This window comes from Narcine bancroftii, chromosome 4, assembly GCF_036971445.1.
Source record: "Narcine bancroftii isolate sNarBan1 chromosome 4, sNarBan1.hap1, whole genome shotgun sequence".
In the NCBI taxonomy this organism is placed as follows: Eukaryota; Metazoa; Chordata; class Chondrichthyes; order Torpediniformes; family Narcinidae; genus Narcine; species Narcine bancroftii.
Window position 1 is genome coordinate 272,616,690 of NC_091472.1, and position 26,789 is coordinate 272,643,478.

At 37.3% G+C, this 26,789-nt stretch overlaps 1 protein-coding gene across 12 annotated transcripts in view; it reads left to right on the top strand.

The window, feature by feature from the left end:
* The window catches only part of zeb2b (zinc finger E-box binding homeobox 2b), a 137,394-nt gene that overhangs the window by 14,394 nt on the left and 96,211 nt on the right, over positions 1–26,789 (top strand). The window contains exon 1 of one of the 12 annotated variants that reach the window (XM_069935010.1): positions 3,118–3,196. The exons of the other annotated variants lie outside the window; for them this stretch is intronic. The gene's annotated coding sequence lies outside the window, so the exon portion shown is untranslated. Of the gene's footprint in view, positions 1–3,117; positions 3,197–26,789 lie in introns of those variants that run through there. 12 annotated transcript variants of the gene reach the window in all.

Sequence of the window (26,789 nt, forward strand, 5' to 3'; positions counted from 1 at the left end):
ATCAAATGATTAAAGTTAAATGTGTGCTCCAGTTACAAGCCATATCACTGACGATGTGTTTGTGGGCTATCAATAACCTGTGGTGGGTAAATGGATTCCTGTTCTGAGCCAAGAAGGTAAAGATTTGTTCTTTAAAAATAGATCTTCAGATCCATAATTTGGGTCTAGTCTATTTCTCACTGGGTATCTCACACTTCCACTGAGGTGGTTGAAACAAAGATGTTGACATCATAGATGATTGGCTGTTTGTAGTGTCAGTTATATTTTTCTCAAGTGGATTGACTTGCAAGTGAAGCAGGGAATATCATCAAGAGTAGCACTGAGGTTTGTCTGCATTGATTCTACTTTACTGCCTGAGAATGGGGGATAGGTTTGTTCATTGTGTGCTGTGGTTAACGTGCCCACTTCAGTGTACCCTCAGTGTCTATGAAGTGGTAAGCTCCTTCGCTTATATAAAGGTTCTACTTAATATATATCACACACAAAGATACCAGACGTCTGAAAGTGAGTTTCAAGGCTCAGTCCAATACTTTCAATGACATCATGAATTGGGAGAGCTGAATTCAAGTGGTTAATGAAAATCATTACAAATCCTTTTTCATATTCAACTCACTGCCAGCTGTTTGTTCATTTGCAATAGGCATATGTTTGATTGTCTACTTTTTCCTAAATTCATACTTACTATCTCCTCAGTAGCAATTATCTTTCCCATCCATAGCACAGATTTCACTTTGGATCAGCTTTGGTGTAGCGTCAGCATCTCCCATCAGCAAGCCATGCTCCATTGATTGCCCTTATGTATTACAAGGACCAGGTTGATCCACAAAAATAAAATATCTCATAGAACTCAGCTTTAATGACTTTTAATATTCATATACAAAAGTTAAAATAAATATCACTATTTTGCTGCAAATGGGACAGTGTTATGTGCAGAATTCATTCAATTAGGCTACATTTAAAAGTAATTTTGCAAGATTTTGAAATTGTTTCCACAGAGGACTATTGGGATCCTTTTTCCTCAAGATTTTGCATTTTATCTCATGCATGGAATAACACTATTATGTAAAGATTACAGAGATGTAACGATTCAAAATTGTCCAGCATTATATTGTTGATAATTTTCTAATTATCTATAAAAAGGATGATCGTGAATATTTATTAAAGGGGCCTGACATATGTACCCAGTGAAACACAAGATTCTTTTAATGATTCAGTATTGGAATGATCTTGAAAGAAATATAATTCCATTTTGTTAAGATCAGGTCTCTTCGGTAAAGTCAGTTTTACAAGCTAATAGCATGGTATCCTTAATATTTTTCTCCATGCTCCATACTCTCTCTGTACTATCCAATTTAAAAGAATAAAATGGCTGCATATCTCCGATCTTCTCCAACTAAGTTTGGTTAAACTGTCTGTGAGCCCTTTGCATGTTGAATTCCCTCATGCTACTACTTTCGTTATTTAACAGCTTTGAGGATAACCAGTTGAAAAGTTTTGGGATTGAGAATGAAATTGAAGGGTCATTTTATTTTTAAAAATTAAATTAAAAATGATGCTTGATAGAAGTGCCTAGATTTTCAGGTGTAGCTCAGGCAGAGGTTAAAAAGTAGCTCTCAGAACAACAGAACATTGCATAATTTTAATAGAATTCAAATTAAGTATGAAGTCAGTTTAACTGTGTGAAATGACTGCAGAAGTCAGATTAAATTGTGACCGCCAAAATCCTTTTTTTGTGAATTAATGTGTATTTTGATGTTTTAATTAATTTTTACATTATTGCTCCTTTTATTTAGTGATGAGGCGAGATTAATTAATAATAATTATAAAAAGAGTAACCCATTCCCAGGAAGGTGATAATAAAGTAATTACAAATTGAAAATGGAATGTTGCCATTTTTTTGTGATATAGGTAATGTGAAATAAGATCATTTAAGGGAAAAAAAACTATCATTTGGAATGTAATCGCTTCTCTTTTACCCATCTTCAGTACAGTTGATTAAAAGCATTGATTATATTTGACTTCTCTACCTTTGCACCAAAAATAATTTGACCAAATAAGAAAACAGGTGCAAGTATTTTTAAAAATAAAATTGCATTGAAAATTGGGAAATTGTCTGCAGAAATTGCTCTTAATTTCAGTCAGTGACAACATAATTTATCCCCCTCAAACACAAGATAGTGCTTAAATGAACAATTACCTCCTTCTCCACATGCAGTCTGCAGGTGAAAGTGTTTGCTAAATATTTAGGCTCTGTGAGGATGTTTTCTCACATTGAATTTCATCTAAGACTTGGAATAGTCTCCTGAAGCATTAATGCAAGCAGGGAGCCGGCTTAATAGTTCCTGGTTTCAAATTGTAGAAATAGATAAAGTTTGTTTTCATGAAGAAGAAATTAAGTTAACTGCGGTGTGATCGTTGTACTTGGAATGTGTTAAGTCATTGTGGTGAATCTGCACCTGAACAAGTGCTTAAAATTGTTCCACAGACTTGCAAGATTTGATACTCTGCATTTCCTGCACTGATGCTCCATTTACAAATGGTATTAGAAATAAGCAAAGCATAATTTATTACATGCTTTGATCCATTATGATTGTGAACCTCATAGTTAATAAATGGCTTTATTAAAATTATAAGAAATGTTAGGTAGAAGTGCCCTTACATTAGAAAGCTGTGTTTACAATTGTATTTTTTGGATGGAAGTGAAGGCAAGGAGGAAACCTCATTCAATATTTTGGAACAGTGGGTGATGTCATTTGCACACATGCATATTTTGTTCTGTCAACCTGCTCAAGTACATATGGACAGTTAGAAGTTAATATCATGCTTAATAAAACAGTTTTTGGTTGGTTTCACTTGAGACATCTCTGCAGTGCCTATGGATCTCTTTCAAATAACACAGTTAATGGTACATTTTACATAAATGATACATTCTATTTTAAATAACATGATTATGCAATCTGTGAATGCACCAGTTTGTACAGTACCTTTGATGTGGTTTAAATCAAAACAATCTAAATTGTATTCTGTAAAATTCAATATTCACACTTATTCAGTGTTTACTATTTTCCTCTTCCTCCAATTTTTTCCCCAGACTATTCTTCTCCTGAATGTAAAGGCTCATGCTAGGGGACAGTTCCATTAAGTTCAGATGACCCTCTGGTACTTCCCCAAGTGGTCTTACAGGTCGTCTGTACAAGTGTGTATAATTATCTAGTAACTATTTAAAAGGATGTGTTTGTACTGACTGCATCAATTAAAAAGATGTTTATGTAATATCTGTACTCTTTCTAAATGAATGTCTTCTTGCAAGATGCAATCTACTTAAAACATTTATACATTGTGTGCTCTGCCTGCATAGGTTAGCTTATCTGAAAGCTGTGTTTTATAATAATTAACATAGTTATATGTCATATGTTATATTTTATTGCACCAATTTATGTAGGATATGCCCAAAGTAAATATGTTACTATGAGAACCATTTGTTCTGTTTAAAGGAATATATTTGGGCAGATGTGTTTGACATAGAGGTGATTATAGAGTATATACACTTTACTTAAATGGGAACATTGTTTTTTTTTTAATATGGACAATACAAAATCATTCAGGTAGTGTATGCTCTACTTAAGTGAGCATGTTTATACAATATGTGCTCTATTTATGAGGACACATTTGCTCAGCATGAGCTGTATTTTAATGTTTCTTTCTGCTTTAAGTGCTCTATTGAATAGAATTGCCTGTATAGTACCTGCATTATATTTAAATGGATGCTTTTATAGATTATATGCTCAGTTTAAATAAACATATTTTTACAGAACCTGGGTTCAGATTAGATGAGCACATGTTTAGATATGATTTAGTTCAACAAACACATCAAGACCGTCTCCATCTTCTCTTTAAGTGGTTTAATTTGTATTCAATTGAACAGTAATTTTTTAAAAAAATATTTGATTCACAAAATTCATTTCCTTGGATTTTCTGTTAAAATTACAGTTAATATGGTTCCACTTCAGAGACTATAGAAACATATTGCACAAAATAAATTAGGAGTAACGGTAGACCAACAGATTTTTCAAGCCTGCCTCACCATTCAATATGATCATGGATGATCTATGCTGGCCTCAGAACCTTTTCTCTACCACTTACACTCAATTCCTTAGACCTTCAGTTCTGGAAATTTCCTCCCCGCTAAAAGAAATGTCTCAACACCTCCGTTTTAAATGACCTGCTCCTAATTTTGTAGCTATATTTCCTTGTACATGGCTCTCCTGGTAGTAAAAAGTATTCCAACATCTACCCTGTTACACCTCTTTGGGATCTTACACATGTGAATAAGGTCACCCCTTATTCTTCTACACCAAGGAATACAGACCCAGTCTGTCCTTGATAGGTCCTTGGAATTAGTCTGATGAATCTCTTTTGGGCTGTCTCCATAGTTACTTCTTCAGGTCAGGGGCACAAGACTGGGCATGGGATTCCAGATGTGGCCTCACCAACTCTCTGTAAAATTGTTAAAAATAACCTCCTGAATTATAAAACCCCAGCCCCTTTGCTATAAAGGCCATCATGCTGTTTCCCTTCTTAAGTATTGGACCTGCCTGAGAACATTTAGTGATTCATGCATTCAAGCACTAAGATCTCTCTGAACTTCACTAATTCACAGTCTATACTTATTTAATCACCTTTTGCCAGGTTTTCACCAAATCACTCAAACTATCTGTATTCTGTCATGGAAACACAATGTCCTCATCACAACATGTCCAACTACCTATTTTCATATTATTAATGAACTTGAAAACCTTACATTTTTCCCTTCTCATTCATGTAAATAGTAAACAATGGAGGATCAAGAACTAATCCCTGGGGTACTCCACTACTTACATCCGTCCAGCCTGAAAAGTACCCATTTATTCCAACTCTTTGTTTTCTATGTGACAGCCAGTTTTCAGTTCCTGCCAACACACTTTCTCCAATACCTCGAGTTCTTAATTAATGCTCCAGCCTCTTATGTGGCACCTTGTCAGATGCCAAAATGTTCCTTTCTGTGTTAAACCCCTGTTTTTCTTTCAATTATATGGAAGAAAATTTAAAAAATATATTGTAAACTAATTTAACATATAATATACAAAATAAATGAAAAGACATTGACTCAATCAAAGTATTGATGGTTTTGATAGCTCCTATAATGCTTGAATGATCGCAATCTGTCCATTTTTCCCTGAGAAAGAAACAAAAGTTGGAAAAAAAAAATAGCAGGTGGAATAAATTCTAGCATTAGGCAATGATAATTGGCTACCAGGAAATTAATTGCCTTGAATGAGAGAGAGAGACAAATGGCATCAAAATAACTCTTGATAGACTGTAGGATTTTGCATGGGTGTTTTTTTAGCTTGTATAATTGAACTTCTGGAATGTACTGTATTTCAGAAGTAATGTTTGAATTGTGTGTTTTTTAAAATTACATAAGACACAAAAACAAGCTCTCTGCAGGAAAAGAAAACAATCTAACCTCCATGGTGTTGGTTCAGGTTATTTACTTATGCCTTGCAACTTGCCATATTCCAAAATGCATCATGCAAGAATTATTCTTTTGATAAAACTAAGGGAGAAAATATACATTCGTGCATGGAAAAACAAGGTGAATTTAGGTTTAATTAAATCATAAGGCATTGTCATACTGCCATCTTATTACAAAATAAAATACAGATGTGCATTGCCTATTTGGCACTCCATGGCCGTTCACAAAGGTGGAAACTCTTACAGCTAAGTGATAAATAGCCAGACTTTTATTTGGTTTGACATTGGATGTTTGTATTTTTCATTTGGCTGTCCTGGGACTTATGGTGTCTCTTTCTTTGGCAGGCCAAACCTAGTTAATATTCAAATTTATAATCTTTATTGCTTATAATGCACCAATGCTCAACGGTATTCATTGGACAAAACATGTTGCTAACTTTTTAAGCTTCCTCAGTGCTACATTGAGCCACTCCAACAAGCTGGTTATGTAATATTTCATAAGGTATTCTGGGATATTGTGAACCTCTCAGAAAACAAATTGTATTTGACGAGTTTAGTGTGAATAAGCTGCCTGAGGTGCACTGAAGTGAAGAAAATAAATGCAGAATATATTAGGAAACCTAGTTGGTATGTCAGTGCTTGTGTTGTGTCTATATGTTGTAAGCATGTAAATGTGCATGTTCTGTACGTTATATTGTTTATACATGTTGATATCCAGATTCTGAGTGTTGGCACCCCATATGTCATGATTCTTGACAAGTATTTATTGTCTTTAAAAAAGAATTAAATTTAGACATGCGTCATGGTAACAGGCACTTTCGGCCCACAATCCCATGCCACTCAATTATGCCCAATTAATCTACAAACCTCAGTATGTTTTGAACGATGGCAGGAAACTGAAGCCCCCAGGGAAAACCCACGCAGACACAGGGAGAACATACAAACTCTTTACAGGCAGTGGAGGGTTTCAAACCCCGATCTCAATTGCAGGCACTGTAACAGCATTGCGCTAACTACTGCACTAACCGTGCCACCCCTTCCGTAAAAAAAACAACTTAATTGTCCCTTCCCAATTTCCTACCAATGCCAAAGTTACATAGTCTTCTGGGATTTTTGCTGCACACATTTAAATCATCAATCTGGTTTCAAGTATCCCAAGAGCACATCTGACCTAATGTAAGGCAGGTCTGTTCCTTGGGGATTGATGTAAATGACTGCATTCATACAAGGTTGGGATTCTGTTATGTTCTCCATTCATTTTCCACTAATGTTCCCCTGACTTTTATTCTTTACAACCTACAAGCCTGCAGAAGAATATGTGGTTCACAAAAGATAATGTCAATGTAAATGTTATTCACACAAATTTTCTCGTCAGACCCCAAAAAAGGAGATATTGCCAACTATTAGTGACATTGTTGAAAATGATGAAAAAGACTGAACATAATGAAAAGTTTTATAAAAGTCGCAATTCATTCATTGTAGCTGGCATTGGTTCTGCTTAATTTCTTTGATTGTGCTTGGATTCCTAAAGATAAGGTCAACCTATCACTTCACTGAGGGTTCCAATTTGGTCCCTCTAAATCAGTGGTTCTCAATCTTTTTCTTTCCACTCACATACCACTTGAAGTAATCCCTATATGCTCTGTGATGAGTAAGGGATTGTTTCAGGTAGTATGTGAGTGGGAAGGGAAGGTTGAGAATCACTGCTCTAGACCCAATTGTGACTGAAATATTTAGCTTGAGAAAAATTGTCATTGGCCCATTTCCTTTGGAGTTATGAAACCATGCACATAACAAGCCAATTAGGTACAATTAAAACAGTGGTTTTCAAGTATTTTCTTTCCACCTACATACCACTTTAAGCAATCCCTTACTCATCACAGAGCACCAATGGCATAGGGAATACTTAAAGTGGTATGTGAGTGGAAAGAAAAGTTGAGAACCACTGATTTAGATGAAAGGAAATCCAAAGGGAAACTCACTTTAGTGAGGCATAGATAGTGTAGAGGTCAGTGCAAGGCTATTACAACACCAGCAACCCGGATTCAAATTCAATGCTGTCTGTAAGAGTTTGTACATTCTTCCCATGTCTATGTGGGTGCTCCAGTTTCCTCCCACATTTCAAAGACCTGCAGATTAGTAGGTTAATTGGTCACATGGATGTATTTAGGCCACAGCCTAACGGTTTTGAAGGGTCAATTACCATGCTGTATCTCTAAATTGTTTTTAAATTTAAATAAAAATCTTAAGTATCAATAAAATTACATTAAATGGGTGCTTTTAGCACATCCCGGTTCCTGGTTAACCTTAACCATACAGGCAGTAGAACCTGCTAATTAGAGAAAGAAAACTATTTATCTTTAGGGTGTTTAATGGGCTATTTTCATAGGCCATTATTTTTTGGTTCTGGATTGAATAATTTGGTAATTTGTCTTCTGATTCTCTTTGAGGGGGAGGGGAAAGGGAGGCATCACTCTCAGTGCTTGAGCTATCGGTTGGAAAACAACTCCTAATTTCAGCACAGTTTGCATATATACACATAATGTATCTTGCACGCCTAGGATATGCAGCAAATGGGAAAGCATGCACGGATTTCACAGGTAACAGGATTACGTGAGCATATAATTGATCCATGTGGGAAAAAGGACAGAGCTGCAAATGTGCCTATGCTTTGAAAATGGAGCTTATGCAATGGACAGTCATATATTTGAAGCAATCAATATATCAATTCTAACAGATCACAGTGCCAGCTATTTTGTAAAGAGTATATCCACACTTCCAATCTTTTTTTTTCTGCCTGAACCCAATTTACAGACAGGATCCCATAATATTGTTTGGGATAAAATCACAAAACATTTGGAAAGCTTGGTGAAAGGGGATGTTTGGGGTTGGAAGTAAGGGAGGAGGGCGGAGCATTAGTTATGGTTAATCTCTCTGGCATTTCTTTGGATAAATCAGACTGACTGCTAAATAATCAAACATATGTTCAACCACCGAGATCAAGGATAATTTATAACTTTTGGATATTTTTATGAAGTGAGGGTGGGGTGTAATTATGATGGTTTAGGAAAAGCAAATGGAAATTCTGTCACCTCCTTTACACATAAAATAGGACAATAAATATATTTTTAAATGCAACAAGTCATAACTTAGCCATGAAGTCACCAGATTAGGGTGGAAAACTATCTGGACTATGAGTACCAAAAGTATCAAAGAACCCATTTGAAATAAAGAAGTACAGAATGTGCATTAGAGTACTCATTGCCATCAAAAACAAAGCTGTCAAAGTTTAGAAGTCCCCAGAGCTCCTTTGTGCTAGCTCATCTGGCCACTGCATGCCAATGAAATGAAAGGGTCCATTGCCATGTATTCTTAAATGCTATGGAAACGTGTCTCTAATGTTTGAGAGAGGCTTAAATCTGTAGTATACAGAATGACAGAAAGGAACAAGGATTTGGAAGGAATTTAATATTCCATCCTATTTCCCCTTGAACAATAAAACAAAAATCAATGCTACTTTTTAATATTACCAATGTGACATCTCTAACAGTTAACTTGAGCACTCCATGCACTGATTTTACACAAAGTTGTCCCAGCTACTCTTTTCACATTCCTGCACATTGTACATTATACAAGTATTGGGCTGCAAAATAACTTTACTTTTCTGAAAAACTATACATTTACCATCTAGTGAAGAAACTGCTTTACAGAGTATCACAATGTTATGACCTACTGCTGTGTTGTGATCTGTAAAATCTGTTTAAATTTCTACTCTTCTGACAATTTCACTTAATAAACCTCAAAAATGGCGAAGCCTTTTACTTGTTCAAATAAACTTTAATATTCTGAAACAAAAAATTCCTATTGCATTCAAAAACATAGTGTTCTGGTAACTGATATATCATGACTTTATAAAGGACCCATGCTGTGCAGATTTTCTTTCTTGCAAGCTCGACTTTTTTTACATGCACATGCAGACCAATTTGTAAAGATCAAAAACCGTTGGAGGTGTAGGAATTCCTATTCTTTTTGGAGCATTATTCTTTTTCAAATATGTTAAGATGCAATATAACTTTTTGAATCTGCAGTGAATATCTGTTTTTATTTCATTCACTATTTTGTACCTCTGCTAATTAGCCAACGTTTACCATTTCTATTCTGCAGCTCCTTTCTGAAAATTAACAAATATTTGTTGACATTTTTCCTTGAAATATATCAATTTAATTAAAGAGTTGTACTTTTTCTGATATTGCTCGTGCTGTCCTTCTGTTGATTTACTGTAAACAAATTTGAACTTCAGAAACCATATGTATTTGTTTTACAGTTTTCAAAGGTGACTGGCAACACTTGGAAGTTGACCTCCGAATGAACGGAGAGCATTGAAGAAAGCTTCCTTTTCTTGGTTACTCAGTCTAACCCATTTCCTGGAGCAAATTGTACCTGTGCCACTTTACAAAATCTAGTTAAATTATAGGTCCAAGAATTTTAAAAAATTGGTTCCATTGTATTAAAATATCTTTCTTTCAGGATTTCTAAATTAAATCATTTGAATTTTGAAGATTAAATGAAATAAATCTCCGCAAGCATGTGCAATGCCATGATAGCTATAGGAACCTTTTCCCCAAACACCTCCACCACAAATCTTCTTGAACACATCAGATGTATTACTTTACTCAGGAGCTACAGGTTTTTAAAAAGTGAGCAAACACAATACAAAAACTGCTGTGTAAATCACAAACGAGCAACTGAAGGGGTGTCACCTCACCAAATTTACCAAAAAAAGATACCAAGAATAGATGGTGCAGAGTTAATATTTATTTGTATTGAGAGCAGAAGTCAAAGAAAATTAAAAACGCATATCATTTGGTTGTCACGTGCTGATCTCTCTTTTCCCTTTTTTTCTCTCTCTCCACGGTGACATCTGCTATCAGGCTAAGCAGGTGTTCCTGTGTAAACGAACGTGGCCTGTTTGTGTTTCACTGTATTTTGCTGCTGCACAGTCAAATGAGCAGCGTGATTAAGAATCCTGTAAATTTTTGAAAAGGGACGGATGGCTGCCCTACTAGAACCTAATTACAAAGCTCGAACATCGGTGGCTCGTTGCTATCACTGCAGTGTCGAACAGCAGAAATTAATAATATATAATGGCATCATTCTTGCAATTTATAAATGAAGTCGAATGGGGGAGGATTCTGCTGATGTGCTGTTTCGTGTTAATTTTGCAAGATTGAATAGAGGAGGTGAAACCTCGCTGACATGCTCCTGCAAGTTGCGAACATGGGATTAACACTAGATCTGAGATGTAACGTTCACATAATTTGAACTGCAGTGTTTTTATTGACCAAACTCAAAGTATTCAAGGTGCTCTGGTTGCAATTAATTTGAAGTCTGCAATGGGGCAGCTGAAGAGTTGAACTATATCCTCCTTAGGAAACACCCTTGCAATAGACTTCAGTGGCAGCCATTACTAATAGTTACATCAAATTATTTCAGTGAGTTGAGCAGACTACAAGGATTATAATTTCTCCAAGCCTTCATTCTCCAAGTGTCTTTCTCAAGGTACAAATAATGAGGGTAGATGGTCCAGCTCCACTGAATCAAAATTAAATCATCACCAAAGGTTCTCCTATCATCAATAAAAATGATCAAGCCAGTCATTTATAGTTTTTATTCCTTTTTGTAAATATGAGTACTTATAATATCTACAATGCACTGAAAAATAATTAAGATTCATTTCAAAAATTCTACAGTGGTTTGTTCCCTTTGATATTGTCTGCAGTTTTACTTGTGAACAAAAGTAAAGACTGTTTAAAATGCTTTGAAGATCTAAGGCATCCAGATGTTGAAGGAGATTATCTCAAACTGCTGGATTATGTAACTGCCTTGCGCCTCTCACAGGGCTGACTTTTATTATAAATGAGGATGTTGTTCAATTACAGTTTTTTTTAACTTCAAACTCCAGTCCTAAGTCACCAAACCTAAAAACCCAGAGCCCGTCTTAGTGGCAATGCTGGGTTGTAATAGCTATGATGTATTATAAAGTAACTGGGAAAAGAAGAGGGAAACACCTCAAATTATTGTACACATCTCAGTTTATTGCAGTTTGTACAACTATTGCATAATGATTGGTAACATGATTTGGTAAGAATTTGAAACAAGCCCGTTTTTGAAGTAATTTTGTGTATTTATGATAGTTATTAGCAAAATTAATGTCTAGGCAGAAGAATTGAGCTTCATGGGTGAATATAAATTCACAGGACTTTTAATCAGAATAAACTCTTGAGAAAATATCATACTTACTAACGTGAAACTTATAAATGTACACCCTTTGGCGGTGAGTATTATGACCTTTATTAATGCCACAAATTAGAAAATGATCAAGTCACAGTATCCATATATGTTAGGGCAGAAATCTTTCTGACTTTTTTTACATCTTAGGTCATGTGAATTTAAGATTAGTTTCCTTTAGAAGTTAAGAGTGAGATAAATGCATAATCCAGTTGGAAGTTGCAGCAGATGTCGAGCCTGTGTCTTGTCACACCATGTCTGCGCTTCACAATACAACATCATGCTCATTGTTACCCTTCTCCCTCCATACCCAACCCTTGACCCTTGACCTGCCATCTTGAATTTAATTGCACCATTAGAGTTGAAAATGAAAGATCATTCAAACTGAAATAAAGGCCTGAAATAAATCTAAAAAGTGTTAAATTAGGTACCACTTTGCTAAACAATCAGATAAGAGTCAGTAAGTTTTGTGGTCCGAATAATAACTTCAAATTCAAAGTAATTTCCTTTGCCACTCTGCTAAGATGTTCACTCTCTGGGCTATTGATTTGAGAGGCACAAATTGAAGCCACCAATCATGCAAAACTTTAAGGGATGAGAGTTTGAAGCTAACTTTTGAATGATGTGCATTGATACTTACATTCCTGTTGCTAACAAAAAGCTGTAAGATATTACATTTACTTCACATCTTCCATAAGCTTGGGATATGCACAATATCTTCCATATCAAATAAATTCCTATTCTAGTTCATAGAAAGGCAATAGCCAATTTATAAACAGCAACATGTCACAAGTAGTATTGGTTATATCATCAGATAATCTGGTTTTAAGCAATTTTATTTGAGAGCCAACTCAACTCCCTTTTGACTTTTATGAACATGCTTATTAACTTTCAAACACCTGAAGGGGACATCATGTGTGGATGTTTTTTTTTACACATTGATGGGTCAATGTATAACTCAATTGGCCAGACAGGAGGATCAAGGTTACTTCATGATCAGTGCTAGGTTAGTTGATATCAGCCATATAACAAAAGTGCATTCTGCAGCTTGTCGTTTCTGTACAGTTTAACAATGAGAAATATTGTGGAGCGACCCATTACTTGATAATTTTAGATGAGTCCCTTCTCGAATTTTGTCTACCTTGGATCAGTGAGAGCAGAACTGTGTTTGGGTGAAATGAGGGGAAGAGTAACATCTGGATCAACCATGACATCTATATTCTTTTAGTAGGAGTGCTGAGTATAGATAAGAAAATCTGTTAATTTTCTCCCTCCACAAAAGGGAGATGTTGACAATACAGCAGGAATAATAGTAAGAATCGTGAAACTAAGTATATTTTAATATAATAGTACTCTCCATCAAACTGATTAATAGAATTTGAAGGTGCAATGTGAGTAATTTAACTTGTGTATCAGCATGGTTTATATTGTCTATATTCAGTGGGAGATGTGGTGATGCCGTTCTCTTAAATTCTTATTCAGTTTGTTGTTCCATACTTATGTTTTTGTTACTAAAATACCTATTGGGTATTTTATCACAAGAGGGTTCACCATTGTAACTGTCACTGTGTGACAGTCCAAATGCCAAGCCTTTGTGTCAGGTGCACATACCTCTCATATCAAAAGATTATGATTCAAGTTCCACTCCACTAACCTGAGCCCAGTATTCTAGGCTCTACATTGTTGGAGGTGATATCTTTCAGGTGTTAAACCACGGTTCTGTCCACTCTTATGAGTTGTGAACATGCTGTTGTGTCAAAGAACAGAGGATATCTCCTCGGCACCTTTCAAATCCACCATCCACAAAAATCTTCACGGCATATGATCAAAATGCTTTCTATCAGAAGTTACTTTGTGCATTTCCTATATTATGGCAGTGACTTAAAAGTATTTCATAGGCCTTGAGATATCAAGAAGGTGGAAAGGTGCTAGACAAATGTAAGTTATATATTATTTACCATTGGAGTAGGCTAAGTGGTCTGCTCTCAGAACTGTGTGAAACACAAAAGTCAGCCGACTCTGTGATTGTCGCAAAAACATACAGAAATGCTGGAGGAACTCAGCCAGTCTCGCAGCGTGAGGAGGTGGAGGTGAAAAAGGGGTCATTCCGAACCGTCAGTAATATCTTTACCACCTAAGGATGCTGTGAGACTCCAGCATTTCTGTGTGTGTTTTGCTCTCAGAATTGTGCCTATCTGAAAGATCCCTTGAGTGTATTTCAATCTCTTTGTTTTTAAAGGATGTCCCTTCTTCTGGTGATAACAGTATAAAAATAACCAAGATGTAACAAATACATTTTACAGATATATGCAATGAATATATGATATATGCAATGAATGTTATATGTCTACAGGACTGAGCAGATGATGTTTCCTGGAGTTGGTGGGGTGGGGACATAGGTCAGAATAGATTTAGAAAACATTTGTCACCACAATAGCCACCCATTTGGGTTGAGTCATTTTCCTTCCAGCAAGTCAACACACTATTGAAAATGGGAATTACTCACTCTGCTGGTGACATGGGTTCCTATGCTAGGGGAGCTTGCTGTATCCCAGTTGAGGGCACTAACTTCTCCATTGTGGGTGCCACCTCTGTTTCTCAGCTGATCAGTGTGAGCCACTATACATTTGTAAAGTGTAAATCATGCCTGAGGAACCTGACAGATAAATATTTTTAGATGATATTTGCTTTCAGCTGAAATTTCATGTTGGCTCCCAGAAGATACTGTAACCTAGACCTGAAATTCTTTCATTATCATTACGACGTAGTTAGAAAACATTCAAACTGCCAGATACCACTGCTGCAATTTGGCTAAGGGAGAGTAGGGACTCAAGGAGTGTCGTCTGAAAATTAGAGCCTGACCTTTCCCACACCAAGAAACGCTTCAAGGAGCAAAAGCAGTATAATTGTGAGGCTTTTTCACTCAAATGACAATACTTGGTCAATTCTTAACTTTAAGTTGAAATTATTAAATTAGTTTTGACAAAAGATATAATGAAATATGTTCATAATAGGTTCATTGCCTATTGAATGGAAATAACAAACTCAGTAGGGTAAATTGCATACACCTGTTGTACAGTTGTTGAGGCCACATGTAAATTGGAAGAGCAACACCTATTCCTTCTTGGCAGTCTCCAACCAGATTGCATTAATGTTGAATTGTCCAATTTCTGCAAACCCCATTTCTGGTCTCTCCCTTTTTCCTCATCCTCCTGTCTCCTTCCTCTTCACTTTTCCTATCAGAGAACTATCTTTGCCATCTCCCCCTCTCACTTCTTTGCTTCTTGCTCATTTAGACTCCCACCCATATCCACTTGGTGCCGCCTACTTGTTAGACTGTGTTATACCCCCCCCCCCTCACCCCGCCACCTTCCCCTCGGGTCCTAAATGTTGTCTGCCTCTTGCTTCCTATGGGTGCTGTGTAACCTGATGAGTTCCTCCAGTATTTTTGCCCTGTACTCCTCCTCTTATTCTAACATTCCTACATAGGTGGTGCCTGTTCTATAAGGGGGCTATTTCTACCAATATTTCTACCAATATAGGCAAGAGCTTGAAGCAGCTGGGGTACTACCTGCTCCACTCTGAGTACTTTATTACTGTTGAAGGTATTGGCTGTTTCCTCATAGAAAATACCTGCCACAGTTAGACTCTTCCACACCATGCAAATAATGGAAATAGAGTATTAGTGAGAGAGAAGTGCAGAAGAGTTAAATAATTGTTCCATCCAGTAGATATCACTATACAGCACTTAAAGCAATGGTTTTCAAACATTTTATTTCCACTCACATACCACCTTAAGTAATCACTTACTAATCACAGAGCACCTATGGCATAGGGATTACTTAAGATGGTTTGTGAGTGAAAAGAAAATGTTTGAAAACCGCTGACTTAAAGTAATGGTCAACATTGCAGTTTATCAAAAGCTATTGGTCATAATTGGATCCAAACCCATACTACTTAATATTAAACCATTGGGAATGATCAAATTTGAAATTATGTCAAACTTGATAAAAACTGGAGCAGTTTTCAAAAAGTTCAAATACTTAATATTGGATTAGGTTGTAACCATTACCAGTGTAACATAGAATTACATGCAGAAAATGCAGAGGCGGGAAACCTTTTTCTTTCCAAAAATACTCACATTCCACCTTAAGTAATCCTTGTGCCATCTGTGCTCTGTGATTGGTAAGGGATTGCTTAAAGTGGTATGTGAGTGGGAAGGAAAGGTTGAGAATTACTGCTCTAGACCCAATTGTTATTGAAATATTTTGCTTGAGAAAAATTGTCATTGGCCCATTTCCTTTGGAGTTATGAAACCATGCACATTATGATTCAATTCATTCATTCAGATGCCTTGCCATTCAGCATGGGCGATCATGTCTCTTCATCCATCACAGTCTCTGTTCCTCCAAATTGTAGTTGTTTCCCCCCTGTTTCTAACCATCTATCATTTCCATTCTCTGTCTGCCTCTGCTTCTTTTTACTTCCAGCTTTCCAGTCGGAGCAAAAGTTCTAATGTGTCCAAAGAATTTTGATTGAGGTTTTCTGATTTTTTTTCTCTTTCATTGAGTCAATTAGATACAATTAAAACAATGGTTTTCAAACTTTTTTTTTCCCACTTACATACCACCTTAAGCAATCCCTTACTAATCACAGAGCAGTCATGGCATTGGGATTACTTAAACTGGAATGTGAGTTTTAAAAAAAAGGTTGTCCACCCCTGTGCTAGAAGCTCTCAGCAGTCAAGCAGCATTTGTGGAAGGAAAAGCAGAGTTAACATTAGAAGTCAAAGATCCTGACCGAGTATCTCCAGAATTTTCTGTGTTTATAACAGGGAAATCTGCAGGACAGTTCAGGCCCTTTGGCCCACAGGGTTGTGCTGGCCTAATAACCTTCTCTAACAACTGCCTAGATTTTTTTCTACTGCAGAACACTCCAATTTTATTTCAAATTTCCAACATTACAGTTTTTTTTTTAAAAAATCGCTTAAAAACATAATGCTGGAGAAACTCACTAGGCCAAGTAGTGTACTTTATAGAGCAAAGATAAAGATACATAACCAATGTTTCAGGCTTGAACCCTTCATCAAGGTGGGGTGGAGCACAGTCCTACAGGCAGGAGGTAATAGGTGGATAAGGGAGGGAGAGCAGGCCAGTAAGCAGGGAGAGGGGGTGGCTTTGTGAATGGAGAGGAAAGTGGGGGGGAGGGGGGAAGCTGGAAGGAAAAAAGACAGAAGGAATGGGAAGGGGGGGAAAACAGAGAGTAGACTAGTAGAAACCGGAAAAGTCATTGTTAATGCCATTCAGTTGGAGAGTGCCCAGACAGAAAATTAAGTGTTGCTCTTACAATTTACTGGTGGTCTTGGTTGGATGGTACATGAGTCCATGGTCAGACATGTCAGCATGGTAGTGGGGCACAGAATTGAAATAGTTGGCCACTAGGCAATGTCTGTCACTGATGTGGACAGAGCAAAGGTGCTCAGTGAAGCAATCTCTCAGTCTGTGTCCAGTCGCTCCGATGTAGGGAAGGCCACAACAGAGCACTGGATGCAGTAGATGACTCCTTTGGTTTCCCAAGTGAAGTGCTGCCTCACTTGAAAGGACTGCTTGGGACCCCGAATAATGGTAAGGGAGAAAGTGTGGGCGCAAGTGTGGCAATTCCTGCAGCCTTATGGGAAGGTGCCAAGGAGGTGATAAATGGGAAGGGATGAATGGAGGGAACAGACCGCACAGAAGATGGAGAGGGGAGGAAAGGGAAAGATGTGTGTGATGGTGAGATCATATTGTAGTTTGCAGAAATTACAGAGGATAATGTATTGGATGCAGAGGCAGGTAGGTGAGGACAAGTGGAATCCTGTGTTACATCTGGGGGCAGAGGGGACCAGGGCAGATGAGCAGGAAATGTAGAAGATGTGGGAAAGGGCTGAGTTGATGATGTTTTGTAAGATAAAATCTCAATTGATCTGTGGACCTTTTAAGAATCTAGTCAATCTGTGGAGATTCAGGAGAAACGGGTGCTTTGGGATGCCAAATTTAAAGTTGCTTGGGTGGATTTTGTACATGTGCTTTCACAAATGAGACAGTGAAAAAAGAGGGTGGCACTATTTGATAGAGTTCAGTGCACAAGGGAAGAAAGAACTTATAATTCAAAAGAGATACAAATGTAGGTAAATGTAGAGCATCACTCAAATAAGGTACATGCTATTCCATTTCCTTGGTGATATTTCTCATCACCCACACAGAATTCCAGATGTGAACAGTTTTGAGGTGCACTGGAGATTTGCTTTTTAAACTGGAGCATTAAGTGACAAAGATAACCCAGTTTCCTTTTCAACATAACCAGGACCTACACTTCAAGAGAGAGATATATATAGATGTTATTGGAACATCATAAAAGTTTTGTCTCATTTTTTTTTCTCCTGTGTATTTTTCAGTCTGTACATTTTGCTTATAACCTACACCAGTAATATGGACCACCACTTTCTTTATTTTTGGCATTTAACTGAGTTGAAACATCTTGGGAGCTGAACCAAGAGTTCTATCAAGGAATATCAATAGGGCCATAGCTTTCCTCTTCTGCTACATGAAGCTTGTATTATGACAAGAATTTATGGGATAGTTGAAGTATCTTTGGGCATCACTATGTTTGTGATACACTGTATTAATGGGAGTACCAACTTTGTAATGCTAGATCCTGAGAACCATGAACAACATTTCTGGTGCAGACACAATAAGGCCCCATTCATTGAACATGAATACTGCCAGGGTTTAGAGGGCTTGAAGGGCAAACCTGTAAGCCTAGGCAAACATTCATAACACAATTTACTCTCTCTCTCTCTCTCTCTCTCTCTCTCTCTCTCTCTCTCTCTCTCTCTCTCTCTTTCTCTTCCCCCCCCCCTCTCTCTGTCTCACTTTCACTTAACAGGACATTGGTGAAAATTGCAAATCAATCAAGTTTTTTTTATAAAAGATAGAACAAATAGCTCCACTTTTAAAATAAGACTTGTCGCTCATGTTCTGATGGTGCTACCTCAGACATCTGCCTGAGCTTCCTTGCCAAAAGGTGTGGATCTGTGCAAGATTATCAGAGTGGGGTGTTGGTGAGGTTGGTGGGGAAGACTGAGGGGTGGGGGGGGGGGGGGAGATAACAATCAAAACAACCCAAAAATAAAGGAGGAGAGAAAAAACATTATTGTTGCATTGAGAAGGGTAGCTTTAGTGGTCTTGGATCCCTTTCATAATTGGGGAAAATTATACACTCCCTCACGGATACATGATAATTATACATTTCTGTACACAGGAACTTGACAATGCTCCAGAAATGTGACAGAAAGATGCCCAGGCACCAAGCAGAACAGATTTTTAAAAAAACGCAGCAGTCAGGAGGTGAAAGGGGAGGATCAACTGGCTATTGTGCTGGGCTTTGAATTCACATTATTCCTTGTTTACCTCGCCGGGCACAGTGATATGATTTGCGCAATGCAAGGTCGCAACATGTTACTTGAGACGACAATTTGCTGATTCAAGCGGGCGATTGTGTCTGGTGCCAGTCAGTCGCAATTAGGAAAGGCATCAGGGAGGTCTAGAGTAGCTGCAATGTCTTGGGCCCAGATGCATAGAAATCAGCTCACCTGAAACTAATTGTCACAACAGAGTCCTTATGCAAATGAGCCCTGGGGTTAGCGTGGGAAAAGGAAAACTGTCGCAAAGATAGGTGACCTGCTGGGCAGTGGGTCCGTTCAGGGAAATTCTTTGTTTGAGAATAAAATTTTGTTTTATCCTTTGTTTAAATCTGGGAGCAAAAAGGAAAGGAAAAGTATCACAGAGAAAATCCAATGTGGCCTGTCATTTGCATTGCTCAGAACTTCGGTGTCAGAACCAAAGCGAAAAACCAGTGAACTTTACTTTTTACTTATTTCTCTTGTTGTGGCAAAAAAACCCAATAAAAACGAACTAATATCTTTCAAGATATTCCACCAGTTCTTTGTTCTTATTCAGAGTCTCCCACCACCTAGCCCATTGTCAACCCAACCCCCACCCCTCACTCTTGCCCAAGAAAAGTATTTACTTCCAAAAGCAAAATAGCTTTACTAAGCTGCCTTTCAAAAGATTTCAACTGTAATTGTTTTTTTTATAATGCACCTCAGACTTAAAAATAAGTATTTTTAGCACAATGTCACATTGTCAAATAAAGAATGCAGTGGGTTAATTTATCCATTTCTTCAGAAAGTTGAGAACTGCCAAACATAGTATTGTTTTCATGATTGTCGTTTGGAAATGATAACGTAGCGGTGAACAAGCTCAGGGAGTTTGGATTAAATGAAGGTTCTCCATAAAATAAATGCTCTGATTTTATACACTGTGTCAGTTATCTCTTCCGAGTGTTGATTTACATTCTGCTTTTGCTCTCTCCCAGATTCTGGGCAGTGAGCAGGTGTTTCAGTAGGTTTAGCTTGCCACAGCTTGTGTGTTTGTTAGACTTTAATCAGCAAATTCTACTGCAGATTTTGTGAGTGTGCCTTGCACATGTGCATTTATAAATGTGTCCATCAGACTTGATGTAGCATGTTTTCTAGTGTGTATGTCAGCATGTATAGATGTGGGTTCTATAAATGTGTGCTTACAAATTTTTGTTTCTGTGTATGCCTGTGTTTGACCACATATGTGTACATTTTATTTTATGTCAAATTGAGTGTGTGTGTGTGTGTGTGTGTGTGTGTGTGTGTGTTTTGTTATGTGTTAGTGTTTCTTTGTTGTATTTAGTGTGCATTTATGTGTGTGCCTGTGTGTATCTCTCTGAGCCCATGTGTGAATCTGTATGTGTGGAACTGTATGAGTTTCAGTGTCTTTGTTTTGATAACCAGCACATTTTAGAATTTGTCTAACAGCTGCAAGATGATAAATTCACACCTCAAAAGTTTTTTTTGTCCTTGGTGTCAGGTGGGAAGGGGGGACTGTTGTGGGTTGAAAGCTTTCATTAAAGTAAAAGGGTAAAATAAAAGTGTGCATTGAAACCCACTGCTCACTGTATTACAAATTTGAATGCATTGCCATCTGTGGGTTGATCAAACATAATAATACCTCCTTGCATAAATTTTAATAATGTTTTCTTTGACTTTCATATAAGGGGTATGTTGGGAAATACTGCATGAAAGTAATTTCATTTGAAAAACTGTGAAATGAGTACACAGGGAGTTGTGTCCTACATTTGCAATAAATTAGACTGAAGCAGAGCTATGATATCAAATCGCCCTTGTCAGATTGGAGTTCACAAGTGGCAGTCTGGCACCATTTGTAAACTGGATGGTGTTACCAGTGTCATCATTCCAGTTCTGTATCCCAAACAGACCCATATTTTTATTCTCTTATCCTTACTCTCCTTCGCTCTTCTTACCGCTTCATCTTAAATAATTTCAGCAAAATAAGTGGTTCTTCTGCAGCAGCTAGGAATGTTCTGCCGCCAACTCATCAAACTTTAATCGTAACTGCATCTTAGTTTTTGAATAAAGAACACTTAAAAAATTTAGATGCAAATTATTTTGCATTATTCATGCCCTTGGTGTCCTTGTAGATTTAAACACTTCTGAGGCCACCTTGATTCCAGTAATTACCTATGCACTTGCTGCTCTGTCATGAATAAGGTAATTCATACAAGCAAAGTACGTGCCCGATGAGCTTTTAAAGTCGCTTTACACTAAACCTGTGTATTGCTTGGCGTGCATGAGTGAGTACAACACACGTCGTGATCTGTCTCAGGTGGTGAGAGGCTGGCTGTGCATCCAGGAGTGATGTGATAGCAGCTGAATATATCTTCCTGCTCATGGTTGCTCCTGTTGCAAAAACTTCATAGAAATAGTCAACCCTTGCAGTCAATTATGGCTACTACACAGTGGTATATAACATTTAAACATTTGAATAATATAGGGTTTGCCAGTATTGGTTGGCATATAGATATTTATATCTATATCTATCTATCTTTACACACACACACACACACACACACACACACATCATTTGTATTCATATAAAGTGGATTCCTCACTCGAGGTACAGTTTATAATTCCTTAATGCTGGTGGAAGGCAAGCTTCCAAATCTCAGAATTTTCAGTAATTACCTAATCCACACCTCAGTCTAATAAAAAAGGTTTAAAAAAAATAAATAAGCAACTTGACAGGAAATGAGATGAATGGAACAGATTGGAATTATTTATTTGCATGTTAAAAAGCAACCCTTTTTGGTGAAGTAAGGAGTAGAATTGTGTTTCAGTCACAACACAGAAACAACATTTTAATACCTGTCCTTCTAATTATACACACAGTGTACTGTGCTGTACACTTTCTGCAGTTCTAATTTTCTTCTATAGATTTTCCCATTTATTTTTTTCAAAGTATTGTCACAGTTTTATTATTCTTTCCCTCCCACTGTCACTTTTACAGATTTATTTTACACAAACTGTTAATAGCTGTATACAGTTTAATTATTATTTTCTTACCACCCAGTCAGATCTAAGAGTTCACAGCTCTCTCTATGCAATAGAGATCTCTATAAAATGACAGAAACGGTCCTCTGCAAATGGAGTTTTACAGCGACACAAAACGGCTCAAGGATACAAAATTGTACAAATGCACCTGTAGAAGCTAGATGTCAAAGCACATGTTGATTGGAGTTTGCACTTGCCGGAGCATAACTTCAGTCTATGAGGAACACTTCATTCGTTCTAAACCCTGTTGTCATTAATTGAATTTTATTCTCACTTTTTTTTTTCCCTCTCCTCTGATTGGAAAACTGTAAGTGCTGCTTGCAGGATGCCACTGTAGGGGCACATTTTCTGTCAAATAAATTAGAAAGTACAATCTGAGGAAGCGGAAGAACCAGATAGTGTTTATTCAGTACCAATAGGCAATGAAGAGCCCAAACAATGAACTCAAGCTTGGTTACATTCTTACGTGGTATTACTGGTCTTTACTTCATTGCATTCTTGAACCATATCACCACAACACAAATTGAGTTGAGAAGTCCAAAGCAATTCACTCTGTGCAAAACATGATTATACCGTTAACTGTTTGCCACCTTGAACCTTTGACTTAAAAGCCAAAGGTTGGTCAAACGACTTTCAATCTTTGTGGAGCTGTTCCATGGTGTGCTCATGTTTGAGAGGACCTAAAGAAAGTTACAGTTGGTCTGTGAAGTAGTAGTGATTAAGAGGACCTAAAACAAGTGCCATATCTCATTTTACTTGATTTAAAATTGGTCTGTGATGAAATGGGTATTGGAGAGGTTAAATCTGGCTCTATCAACATACAAGCTCAAAATAACTAGGACTTGCTAATGCACAATATTTATAGTTTCCACCTGAGACTTGTATTGAAGTTTGTTTAATACAGCTGCCTGCTCTAGAAATATCTGCAATATTAAGATTTTTATCTAAAGACAATGAGGTAAATGGGAAAGATTGAAGCTGTTTATTTTGATGTAGAATCTTTTCTCTTTTGCATTTTTCCTATTTAAGGTGATATAATTCTTTCAAGATAATCTGTGGTCTTTAACATCTGCCCTTATCATGGTAGATCTCCATCTAGCATACCATTCATGAACAAATCTTTGTTCTCAGCTGTATGGTGTAAAGTTAATGATAAACATTAAACATATACCCTATTTACGTCATGAACGAGTGAGACATAATCCAGTGAAGTGGGCTATAGAAGAGGTAGCAGCAGAGCATAAAGGGTTTTTATTTGCTGTTAGTTTGTTGCTTCAAAACATTGCAAAAGGATTTGAATTTGGTGAATTACTTTATTGTTATGTTGGCAAATTGTGGCAATAAGGTGATGCTGTTTGAAGGAAGAATATGGATAAGAACACTGAGAGAACTGTGAATTTCTCTGAAGATAATGCCATGAATGTCCTACTGAAGAGATAAATGAGCCATCTATGATTGGAGAAGAATGATGTGGCTTCATTTGAAAGATAAGGAGCATGATGGCTATCTAACTTTTCATTGTGGGACATGACAGAGCATCCCTGGGTCAATGTTGAAAGCAAACCAAAAGCTTTACACCTATTTTTGGGCCACCTCTTCTTCATTGGGTTGATGCACTTGGTTTATGTACTGTCACTTCCTATTCAGACTTAAACTTGGTTTTCATTGGGTCAGAGATCAGATATGCATAAAGAATTTTGATATCCTTATGCATGGCCTTTCTGTCCTTTAATACATTAAGCAAACTAAAATTGTATCTGATTAACTTCTAGAAGCCTTGTGCAACATATGTCTGCCTAGTTCTAAAATGCAAAATAAATTAAAATTGCCACTGGTTCATCTGACAAAGTTATTAAAAAAAATGATCAGCTCAACCTAAATTAAAAAGTTTCCACACAGATCATTTTCAGCTGAGGATCCTGGCAACTATGTTTATGAGATAAGAACACTAGCAAACTATGTTCAAAGTCTCAGAGTTAACTGTGGTATCTCCAAACTAATCAGTCACACTTTCACAAAAATAAAGACTGGAATATAAAAAGCCGTCTGCACACTCAATATATTCCTCACATCAGCCCATGTTTAGTTCATGCTTTACCTCCTGATGAAGGTTTAAAGGTACGGGAAAATAGCTGATGAGTGAAGCATTAAGGGAACAGTCTTCTGGATACCCAAAGGTAATCAAGCCAAAATTCCAGTAAGTCATTCTAACAAAGCAGTCAATGCTATTGAATCCTAACCACTTGTATTTCCCCTGATGAAACTAAATTTTCAAACTAAATCTTTTTTTTTTACTTTATTTTTGGTTATATAAGAAAAATGGCAGAACAAAGAACATCTCACAGGTATCTGTGGCTAAGTTGGTGGCATTGTCACTTGTGTTTGTGGATTTAAGTCACACTCCAGAGACTAGAACCCAAACTTTTAATTAATACCTACTGTGCGCTGAGAAAGCAGCATTGGATATGCTGAATTTTGGATTAAGTGTTAAACTGAGGCCCTGTCTACTAACTGAAGAGACATGAAAGACAGATATTAGTATCTAAAGAGTGGGAACATTATTCTGAATATTTAACCTAACTCAACAATACTGAAACATGCGGAAACACTCAGCATTGATGGAAAGTATAAGGCTGTTAAAACTTTAAGCCTGAGCCCTTCTTCAGGCATGCCGAAAATTGGGTAAATGCCTGAATGAAAAGGTAGGGAGAGAGGGGAAGGGGAGGAACACAGGCCAACAGATAATATGTGGATACAGATGTGGGGGTGGGGGTGTGTAGAAAAGACAAAAAAAAAATGATGGGGGAGAGGACTAAGGAAAATAGCTTTCTGATAGGAGAAGGAAGGGAAGAGGGGGGAGCTGAAGGAAGGGAGACAGGGATAATGGAGAGAGTGAGAGACACTGGACGTGGGTCTTACTGTCTGGTTGGAGTCTGCCAAGATGGAAATATGAGGTGCTTCTCCAATTTGTGGGTGGTTCCAACTTGTCAAAACCTGAGGCCATGGACAGACATGTCAATGTGGCAGTAGGGTGTGGAATTGAGAGGGTTGGCCACTAGGAGCTCCTCACTACTGCAGTGGACAGAGTGAAGATGTTCCATGAAGCGGTCCCTCAAATGTGCATCCAGTCTCCCTGATGTAGAGGATGCCATATTGGAACACCAGATGTAGTAACTGACCCCTAAATATTCACAGATGAAGTGTTGCTTCACTTGCAAGGTCAGTTTGAAGCCCTGAAGTCCAGGACATCACAGCCCAGGGCATCACAGCAAAACCCTCCCCACCTTTAAGAACTTTTACATGGAATGCTGTCATTGGAGAGCAGCAGCAATCATCAAGGATCCACATCACCTAGCATACTTTCTGTTCTCACTGCTACCATCAAGACTCGCACCACCAGGTTCAGGAACAGCTGCTACCCCTCCACCATCAGACTGCACAACAACAAACTCAATCTGAGACTCATTTAAGGATTTTTACTTTTGCACTTTATTGATAGTTCTTTCTTTCTGTATTGCATAGTCTGTTTGTTTACATTTCTTTATTTGTTTACATGTGCATATATATTCTTGAGTACAGTTTTTTTTCCATTACCAATAAGTGGTAAATCTGCCTCACCAGCAGGAATAAATAATCTCAGGGTTGTAGGTGATGTCATGTATCTGAACTTTGGAAAGCCTCATCCTACGATAAACTGCACCAAAAATGGAGGAATTAAGAGAAAGGAATATAATCCTTTCAGGATATATAGTGTGAGGTGAAAGTTAATAGGTTTATGGACAATGTCTGCCTGGTCAGTTTTGCATTGTTTATGTGAGTTTGCTGTGCACACTTCAATATCGCATTTCTTGCAACCAACTCTAAAAAGCACTTCAGTGGCCGCAAGGGTGTCGTGCAAATACAACAAATCCCTTTTTTTATTGAGGTAAAGTTGTCGTCCCGACAAACAGAAAATTTCCAAAATTTAAACAAAAAGTCTCCTGTCTTATTTTGCTGCATTGGGAATTAAATAGCAGCCATTGTTATTTTTGGAGCATATATTTAAATACAGCTATTGTTAAAAATTATGAATGGAAGATAAAGTCAGCTCCAGAGCAGCTGCAGATGTCAGTGGCTACTGAGCTTCACGTTCATGCATCCTGGAATAATATTTTCTCACATTTTCCAAACTTTGAGATGATACTTTGACAAAAAAATGGCAACAATTATTTACTGATTTATAGAATTTTGAATAGAAACAAACATCATATTCTAGGCTTTGAAGACAGTTTCACACTCAATAGATAAATATAAAATCCACCAGGAATTCAGCAGAAAAAAACTTCACTGAGGGAGTGGTGAGAATGTGAATGTTGCTGCCATATGGGATTATCTGAGGCAAATAGCAGATAGGCATTTAATTGAAACCTGGGGAAATAGAGAAATACAAGGAGTTGATGATAAGACTGTGTGGGCATAATCAGTGGAATAGACCAGTTGGCCTGAATTTATGTTGCTGTACTCTAAT